At 37.8% G+C, this 10,171-nt stretch overlaps 1 pseudogene; it reads right to left on the bottom strand.

Moving 5' to 3' along the window:
• Positions 1 to 3,108: 3,108 nt before the first annotated feature.
• Positions 3,109 to 3,228, bottom strand: LOC134947285 (5S ribosomal RNA; annotated as a pseudogene).
• Positions 3,229 to 10,171: the final 6,943 nt, after the last annotated feature.

The raw sequence follows: 10,171 nt of genomic DNA, 5'->3' as shown, positions 1-10,171 counted from the left end.
CTCAAGTGCTGGAATAAACATTACAAATAAATAAAAGATGCAAATGGCGCATAGTACATATTGGTTACCTGTAAGTGCAATATAGCATAAATCACCAGCTGGCTATGCATGATATCAGAAAGAAAGTGGATGGTGCAAATCCATATTGGTTGCCATAATCCCTTTTTGCTACCATCACACACTGGACACAGCTGTTCAAGGATCCATGCTAGAATGAACTACAGTAACAGCTAGATCAGGGATAATGGGACACTTTTATAATGTGTGTATGTATGTATTCCAGCACTTTTAGTCTTCATATAGTAAATGCTCAGTGTGTTTTGGGAAACATGGTCCTGGTCTTTTGTGCCTTAAGCTGGGTACACACTAGATGATATGTCACCCGATCCCAAAGTTCCGAGCGACATTTTGAGTTTATCGTATAGTGATCTACATCTGTGACACTCAGGTAAGAGTTGTAGCAATGTGGTGTAATAGATCCATTTTCTTTTACCTGCATGTTTCTTTGTTCTTCTACAGACTAGTGATAAGGAGAATTCTACATAGGGAAACCTACTGCTACTTTCCACGATTTCATAATTTTATTAATATCAATTTGCAATCTTTGACAATGACAATAAATTCTACAATGGTAAATAATAAACGTATTTTATTACACTGGAACAGATGGTCTCAGGAGTCGTCTCTTCTGCAATGTATTAGATGCAATTAATTTAATGCTATCATTTTTGCTCTGATATACCAGCAATGACTGAATTTTAACAATTTGTTATAAACACTTAAATTTGCAGAATAACAGGATTGGACACTCACACAACAGCATCTCAATATAAGTTTGCAATAAGTCTTGTCAATAAGTCAATAACCATTTCACCATACAAGTTAATGAACATTTAATCCCTCTTAGTCTCTTTTACCTTACCCTATAATGTAACTACCCCCAATATGTTCAACCCACACAGTTCAGCTAAGTATGTTAAAGGGGTTGGGATCGAGTGACCAGTGGCCGGGATCATGGTGGTCAGCATCCCGGCCGCTAAAATGCCAGCAGGGGGGCGAGCGCAACAAAGCCTCCCTGCTGGCATGAGTGGAAATAGTCCCTGTGTGTCAGCATTCCAACGGTCGGCATTTCAATAGGTCAGGATCCCGGCGTCGGTATACTGACTGCAGGGATCCCAACCACCAGTAACGTGACTACACCCCTGTCAAAGATAATGCATGTTGGGTATCTTATTCCATCTGACTCTACTAGGGATGTAGGGAATTGAGCAATGGTCACTAAGTAAATAAAGGAACACTTTCTCATGCTTGCTGCCTGTATAGCTGCTCCTTTCTCAAAAGGAGGTATCCTAGCCAGCTGGTGAAGAAGTAAAAAACTGCCAATGAGACCGTGACTGTCTTCCTTATAATTCCCTTAGAAGGAGGGGGATTACAATGCGCTGATGTCTGGTAAACTGAGAAAGAGGCTGTATATATCCCTGAAGGGGAAATAATAGTGCGTAGTATCTTATTACAATTCTCCTAGATTATGAGTAGAGAGAACCGCTTTTCATCAAACTTTGACAGGTACCACATCTTCTTTTATAGCCCCGCCCCTTTTAATTGTGTTTGATATAAAACTGATATCATATGATATAAAACTGATATCAAAAGATAATTGATTCGCTACTAAGAAAAGGGGGATCCTTGTGCACCGCATATAGGAGTGAAAGTGTGTATATTTTAGTCAAAAGCATGACTTGTGAATTTTGCGGTCCTGATACATTCTAAACATCACTTTACACAAATACCATTGTTAGTCACATGTGCACAACACATGATAGGATGTGCCGGCAATGCAGGGGTGTCTTCATGTGCGAGACAGGAATGTCTTTGAAATAACTGTGAAACAGATGGTTAAAGACACGAATTAAAAATGCAATACGAAAATTACATATATGGCATGTTCAGACATGAATCGTGCAGCACATCGTGCGAAGATGGTTATGCGTTGCATAAACCAGCATGAAAAACCCTGGGCTGTAAATGCGGAGTTGATAAATATTATAAATCGAATAATGTGTATTATTTAAAAGGATACGATGGGGGTCCTTGTTGACTGCATATATGAGTAAAAGTATGTATTTTAGTCAAAAGCATGACTTGTGAATCTTGTGGTCTTGATAAGTTTTAAACATCACTTTACACAAATACCATTGATAGTCACACATGCACAACACATGACAGGATGTGCCTGCAATGCAGGGGTGTCTTCATGTGCAAGACAGGAATGTCTTCATATAAGACACTGAAATAAATGTGAAACAGATGTTTAAAGACATTTGAATTAAAAAATGCAATACGAATATTACATATATGGCATGTTCAGACATTATTTCTTTTGACTGGACATAGCAGTGACGCAAAAATCAGTATTAGAACATAGAAACATAGAAACATAGATTTTGACGGCAGATAAGAACCACTTGGCCCATCTAGTCTGCCCTTTTTTTTTAACCAGATTTTTATCTCAAAACTTATTTGATCCTTATTTCTTTAGGAAATGGGGTTTAGGAGGGAACCGCACCAGTCCAAGAAGATTTTTTCGGAACAATTAATAGCCTCTGAAAAACTGAATTTAAATAGAATTCCTTCGATATATGGCAACCATAAATGTTGTAAGGATTTATCCCAATATCACATAATGTTGCTTTCAGTGGTGCTCCCTAGAGTCAAAAAGTATCAAGTACAAAAGGACCAAGAAGAGAAATTTGGAAAAAAGACTCTTTTGTGGGAGCACTCTAATTCAGAGGTTACAGTATAATTTGTGAAATATTAATAGGAACAATAGAGTGACTATATGTAAACAAAATAGCTTTGCGAAAATATTGATGAATTAAATTATTCGTGATCTCCAAAATCACAATTTACAAATTGCCAGGAGTAGAATTCTGTTATGCTTTTGTCACCATAATCCTGCATAATATCTCTTATGAAATGTGTGACCATCATTCATTCTGCTAATATCCATTACGGATTTTTATAAATGCAGAGAATTTAAATCATTGGTCATGCGAGTCCCAATATCGGATGGCATAAGGTTGAGTGCCACTGTGTCCAATAGCCAATTTATTGCAGTACCAGGGTGTTCAAATGAGGTCAACCTTCCTCGTACTGACCCGGCCTTTCACTGCTTAGCTTCCAAGTTCAGAAGAGATTGGGCATCTCCAGTGAAGTGTGACCGCAATTATTAGGCTCCTCTCTTTGGTCACTCCAAATATATGCCAAGTGGCTACTATATGTTAGGGATAGAGAGCATATGTGATTCGTAACAAGTGAGTTACAAATATAAGAGATTACATGCAATCAGCTGATTGATCAGCATGTGACACAACGGTCACTGAGGTTGATTATGTATGTGTAATCACTTAGTTAATTGGTTATTCAGCATGTGACTGGACAGTCACAAAAGAGACATCAATAGGTTTGGGGATAATATATGTGGGAAAAATTCATATATACCACATGTCCTCACAAATGGAGTTACCTTATGTCCAAAAAGATTTTTTTTAAAAACGTGCAATCAGCTGATAAATAAATATGTGACACGGCGGTCACAAAAAAAGAGAAATAAATGCGTACAATCACCTTAATATTCAACAGCTGATGAATCAGTGTGCGACACGGCGGTCACAGAGAGATAATCATAGGTGCAATCCCTTAATTGTACAGCATGTGACTGAATTTTTAATTAACGTGCAGTCAGCTGATAAATAAATATGTGACACAGCAATCACAAAAAAGGAGTTAAATGCGTACAATCACCTTAACAATCACTAGCTGATTAATCAGCATATGACACAGCGGTCACAAAGAGATAATTATAAATACAATCCCTTAATTATACAGCATGTGACGCAGCAGTCACAGAAGAAATATAAATAGGTTTGAGGTATAGTATATGTGGGAAAATTCATATATGCCACATATCATCACTGATGGATTAACCTTATATCTGAGCTTAGGACAGGTCACCAGTACGGCCGTTCCAATTAGCTTAATGCCTAATTCAGATTATGCTGTAGAAGACAGCGTATAATTATGGCGTAATAGCAGACAGACGGACATATATCAAACGGATACCAGCTCCTCCTGGTAGTCCCCTCTGGGTCACAGAAGGGAAGGGAAGGGAAGGGGGGGGGGGAGGAAAGGAACGGGGAAAAAAATATGTATCACAGCAGGTTATGTATGAACCTGCAGGGAGTATTCATAACATTGCTATAATGCATGAAACTCTTGTTGTAAGGCTGATTAGAAGTTGCTGTAATGAACAGTTAATTCTTAAATAGCAAATAAAGGCTGAACCTGTATAGGATGTCTCTAAAGTTCAGAGTTCTATGTAAAAGATGTTTGCAGAATAAGATAATGACAATTGGCTGTTCAGCCAGACAGTTGCAGCCTTACAGATTCATACTTTGGAGTGAATAGGTTTCACATTGGTGTGGGGTATATACGATACCGGTGCTGGTATTTGTGCTGTCCGTTCCGCTTTTGGCCATGTAGAAGCTCCGGGGACTGCAGCGGCGTGTATCCGTAATGACGCTCCAAGAGAGCGGTGGTTTGGGGCCGTTGCCGTGGAGATGCTCCGGAAGCTGCAGCGGCGTGTGTCCGTGGTCTCGCTCTAGGAGAGCGATGGCTTGGGGCCGTTGCCTGGTGATCGTCTAAGTGCTCCGGCTGGCGCGGTCACGTGTGCGCATCACGTGATCGCTGGTTCCTGACGTACGTTTCGCAGGGTAAGCTTGATCACAGGACGTATTTCTTTGTAAGGATATCCTTATGTCTATCCCATGCATGTTTAAATTGCTCTACTGTCTTAGCCTCTACCACCTCTGATGGGAAGCTATTTTAATTGTCCTCTACCCTTTCTGTGAAGTAATTTTTCCTCATATTTCTCCTGACCCCCCCCCCCTTCCTCCAGTCTCAGTGCATATCTTCATGTCCTATTGCTTCTCTTCATATGGAGAATGTTTCCCTCCTGAACTTTGTTAAAACCCTTGATATATTTGAAAGTTTCTATCATGTCCCCACTTTCCCTTCTCTGCTCCAAAATATACATATTGAGATTTTTTTAGTCTTTCTGGGTATGTTTTGTGATGTAGACCATGCACCATTATAGTTGCCCTTCTTTGTACAGTCTCTAATGTATTAATATCCTTTTGAATATATGGTCTCCAGAACTGAACACAGTATTCTAGATGAGGCCGTACCAATGACCTATACAGTGGCATTATTACTTCTTTCTTTCTGCTGCTGATTCCTTTACCAATGCAGCCAAGCATCTGACTAGCCTTTCTCATTGCTTTGTTACATTGCTTACCTGACTTTAAGTCACCTAAAATAGTGACTCCTAGATCCCTTTCCTCCTCAGTAGTTTCCAGTATAGTGCCATTAATACTATATTTAGCCTTTGGATTTTTGAGACCCAAGTGCATGATTATGCATTTTTAGACATTAAACTGTAATTATCACACTCTTGACTATTCCGCTAGTCTTATGCTGGAGAAAGAGAAATGCAGATGCACACTCTAAGCACTAACAACACTGATAGTAACAATAATATAAATAAACTCTCACAATTAACATGTAGTATTATTGAAGTTCTTAGCACACATTTGTGCAAATATGCGTGCCCATGTACCGCAGCCAGGTGACTTCATCTCATGGGTCCTTAACATTCCTAATACTATCATATTCTATAAATTTATTCAGGACTTACCTCTAAATAGGGCCTTATCAATGTGTGATCTGAAATGCAGGAACCCAGCTAATGAAAACACATGAGGGTGAATTGGAGGAGTTCCAATGCTAGAGGAAGGAAGCCTTGCCTTCCAGTGTACAATATATACACAAACATAGTGGAAAAAGGGGGGACCTGGATTGCACATCCTATTACTAAAAATATCAAGAGGTGCTATCATACTGAGGCTTTTAATACTATGCTGGAGAAAGAGAAATGCAGATGCACACTCTAAGCACTAAGAACACTGATAGTAAAAATAATTTAAATAAACTCTGACAATTAACATGGAGTATAATTGAAGTTCTTAGCACACATGTGCGCAAATATGCTGGCCCATGTACCGCGGCCAGGTGACTTCATCACATGGGTCCCTAACATTCCTAATACTATCACATTCTATAAATTTATTCAGGACTTACCTCTAAATAGGGCCTTAACAATGTGTGATCTAAAATGCAGGAACCCAGCTAATTAAAACACCTGAGGGTGAATGGGAGGAGTGCCAATGCCAGAGGAAGGAAGCCTTGCCTTCCAGTGTACAATATATAAACAAATATAGTGGAAAAAGGGAGGACCTGGATTGCACATCCTATTACTAAAAATATCAAGAGGTGCTATCATGCTGAGGCTTATAATACTATGCTGGAGAAAGAGAAATGCAGATGCACACTCTAAGCACTAAGAACACTGATAGTAAAAATAATTTAAATAAACTCTCACAATTAACATGGAGTATAATTGAAGTTCTTAGCACACATTTGCGCAAATATGCGGACCCATGTACCATGGCCAGGTGACTTCATCACATGGGTCCCTAACATTCCTAATACTATCACATTCTATAAATTTATTCAGGACTTATCCCCATATAGGGCCTTATCAATGTGTGATCTGAAATGCAGGAACCCAGCTAATTAAATCCTGAGGATGAAAGGGAGGAGTGCCAATGCCAGAGGAAGGAAGCCTTGCCTTCCAGTGTACAATATATTATATATATATATATATATATATATATATATATTGCAGAACTTATTACTACTAAAGATTATTTCAAGTCACACTTGACAAGTAAAATGTCGGTATGTCTTTTTTGTTTATCATAATACAGTTATGCCTTTAATAGAAGTACATGGCATAGAATATATACTATATATAAATTATTGTATGGTATCTCCTGTATATTTAATTTGTGTGATTCTTTTGCACTCTGTGTAACATAGTTAATTAGGGTGAAAATAGGCAAAAAGCCCATTGGGTTCAACCTGTATTCTATATTAAGCAGTGTACATTATAATGCACCAGCCGAAATAATGGTTTCATACCTATTGACAACTGTATCTCATATCACACCCATATACTTAATGTCAATATATTAAATACTATAGCCTTGGATACTTTCCTCATCTAGAAGACTGTCCAATCTGTTTTTAAATGCATTTACAGAGTCTGCCATTATTATCTTCTCCAGCAGGGAATTCCAAATCCTTATTGCCCTTACGATCAAGAACCCCTTCCTATGATTTGTATGGATTTTTCTCTCCTCCATCCTCAGCGAGTGCCCACGTGTCCTATACAGACTTCTATTAATAAACAAATCCCCTGCTAACTCTTTGTATTGACCCTTTACATATTTTAAGATAATAATGTCTCCTCTTAGAAGCCTCTTTTCTAGTGTATATATATTTAACTTAGTAAGCCTTTCCTCATACTCCAATGTCTCTAACCCTTTTATCAGCTTAGTAGCTCGACTTTGCACTCTTTCGAGTTTGCCGATATCTTTTTTATATTATGGTGCCCAAAACTGAACACAATATTCCAGGTGCGGACGAACCAATGATTTGTACAACGGCAGGATTACATGTTCATTCCTTGTTTCAATACTCCATTTTATGCATGCAAGCACTTTAATTGCCTTCTTTGCTGCATTTTGACATTGTTGACTGTTATTAAACCTATTATCTATGAGCACCCCCAAATCTTTTTCCACTACTGCTACCCCTATATTTCCCCATTAAGTGTGTAGGATGCAAGTTTATTTTTAATCCCAAAGTGCATGAGTTTGCATTTTTCAATATTGAACCTCATTCCCCATTTAGACACCCAGGTTTCAAGTTTAAGTAAGTCATTTGTAGAGACTACACATCACTTTCTGAATTAATTACCTTACAGTTTAGTATAATCAGCAAAGATTGACACTGTGCTACCCAGACCTATTCCTAGATCATTAATAAATATATTGAACAGTAGCGGGCCAAGTACGGACCCTTGTGGTATTCCGCTGACTACTGGTGCCCAGCTAAAGAACGTCCCATTGACCACTACTCTTTGTACCCTGTTATCCAGCCAATTACCTATCCATGTACAAATAGTATATCCTATGCCAAGTTCCCATAATTTGATGATCAGTCTCCTGAGAGGCACTGTATCGAAGGCTTTTGCAAAATCTAAAAAGACAACATGCACTGTATTGCCTTTGTCGACATTATCGCTCACTTCCTTGTAGAAGCTTAAGAAGAAAATTAAATATCATATTAATTATTGTGCTGTATCTACTTTATATTTAATTTATGCCCATTTTAGTAATGGTTATGTAATATGTCATGCCATGTATATGCATAAACTAAAAATAAATAAAATAATAATAACCCCTTCGCATTATACTTTTTTTTAGACACCTACAAATCAGGACGTCTTCGACAATAATAGCATTGCTGATCTTTCAGATTATTTAACAAGTTTTCAATCTATAAACAATCAGAGCAATGGCAGAATACATATTTGTTATTTATTTTAAAAGTTTAAAATGTAGTTTAAAATGCATGATCCTAACTTACTAACAAGATTTTAATGATTATTTAACAAGTTTTCAAGCTATAAATAGTAAGAGCAATAGCCTAATACATATTTGTTATTTATTTTAAAAGTTTAAAATGTCTGATCATAACTCACTAACAAGATTTTTATTTATTATTTAAAAATTTATTTTTCCATAATTATCCTTTTGTAGGGTCTGTAAATAATGAGGACTATGATGATATGGCAACAACCGAACCTACTGACGCCAATTACGTGTTTGGGTGTGACATTAATACATTCTGGAATCCTTACCAACAGACTGTGGACAGCCAGAATCAGAGAACAGCTGTGAGTAATTATGTTAAAAGGCACATGGAAAAATGATATTATCTTTTTAAAAGGTACTCATAATCATACTCAATTGTAGCTAGGTCAACTATACCAGCGGACCAATCAGACAACCGGAGCCTTCTAAATGATGTACCAAATCCACCACCGCAAGCGCAGAAGCCTGAAACAGAACATTTGCGTTTTATACAAAGTAAGTTAATCAAACAAAGCTGTAGTCATAATAGTCTCAAACATTGTTTTTTTTCACAGCGCAATTGTAAACACAACTGTATATCTATCTTTTTTTTTAATTAAATTACAGCATTCAGGACATCTAATGTCGCAACTTGTTACAATCTGACTATAACAGAGGACGATGTGGGTGCTGAGGAGGTGAACACAGTCAGAGCATCAGCCGGTCGACAATGAAGAAAATCAACAAGTCACAACACCCCTGAACAATCATCATCTAGATATTTCTAACCCAATGTTTATGAATCAGCTATATTGTAAAATAAAATCAAACAAACGTATGAGAGGTATGTCACACACAACACGATGGGAAAATTATCTAGCTTCTAACCAGGCTGCAGAATGTTTAAAGAGAAAGCTATGCTAGTCAGACTTTATTTAGCCAAAACGATGCAAGTTGACGCTATTGCATTATATTTCAAACCACTGCAGTGGCGCCAACACCAGTGGGTCTGCAGAGTGTCTAAAGAGAAAGCTATCCTATGCAGCTTGTGTAGAACCTAAAAAAATGTAGGTTACAAAATATTTCAAACAGTTGTAATGACACCAATAATGGTGAAATACCTGGAAAACAACGCGCAGAAACTAAGAGGGTGTCCAAACTCTTAAAATGTGGTGTAGGAGTCATAATGACAAACACCAGTGCAAGCAGTAATGCAGAGAGAGAGATTATCACGATCCCAGATACACCGGTTAATGCACAAAGAGCCGTTGTTAGTATTAAAATTACAGAGTCTGCAAAAGCTAAGAAATCATGGTGTCTCTCAAGAAGGCAAGTTAAAGAGATTACGCAGTTGGTGCACCCCAACATAACTGTAATACCGGACCAACAGGCTAGCCCAATAATTATAACTGATAACAATTTATGCATAGTAATGATCCTGTAACCAACGGTGATCAAGACATAAATGCACAAGAATTTTAAACAGAGTGTATAGAGTAACAATCCACACACAACAACCAAGGCAATTCAGCCATGCAGAACAACACTGGCAATGCGCAGACAGCGGAGCA

The sequence above is a fragment of the Pseudophryne corroboree genome, chromosome 7 (assembly GCF_028390025.1).
Source record: "Pseudophryne corroboree isolate aPseCor3 chromosome 7, aPseCor3.hap2, whole genome shotgun sequence".
NCBI lineage: Eukaryota > Metazoa > Chordata > Amphibia > Anura > Myobatrachidae > Pseudophryne > Pseudophryne corroboree.
This window is presented reverse-complemented; position numbering and strand designations above follow the sequence as displayed.